Source organism: Octodon degus, unplaced genomic scaffold (genome assembly GCF_000260255.1).
Source record: "Octodon degus isolate 3935 unplaced genomic scaffold, OctDeg1.0 scaffold01944, whole genome shotgun sequence".
Lineage (NCBI taxonomy): Eukaryota > Metazoa > Chordata > Mammalia > Rodentia > Octodontidae > Octodon > Octodon degus.
The window spans coordinates 810-1063 of NW_004526520.1; positions in this window are offsets into that span (position 1 = coordinate 810).

The window sequence follows — 254 nt, forward strand, 5'->3', positions numbered from 1 at the left end:
AGAAAGAAAGAAAGAAAGAAAGAAAGAAAGAAAGAAAGAAAGAAAGAAAGAAGTTCATGTGAAGACAGAAGCAGAAGCGAGAAATTGTCACAAATCAAAGAAGCCAGACTTCGAGGTAATGCATGACCAGGGAAGGTTCTGAAGCCTTTAGAGGAACCTGCCCTGTCCGCACTTTGCTTAGGGACTTCTGGCCTCTAGAACGATGAGGGAAAACATTTCTGTCACTCTAAGCCATCATGTTTGTAGTACAGTAA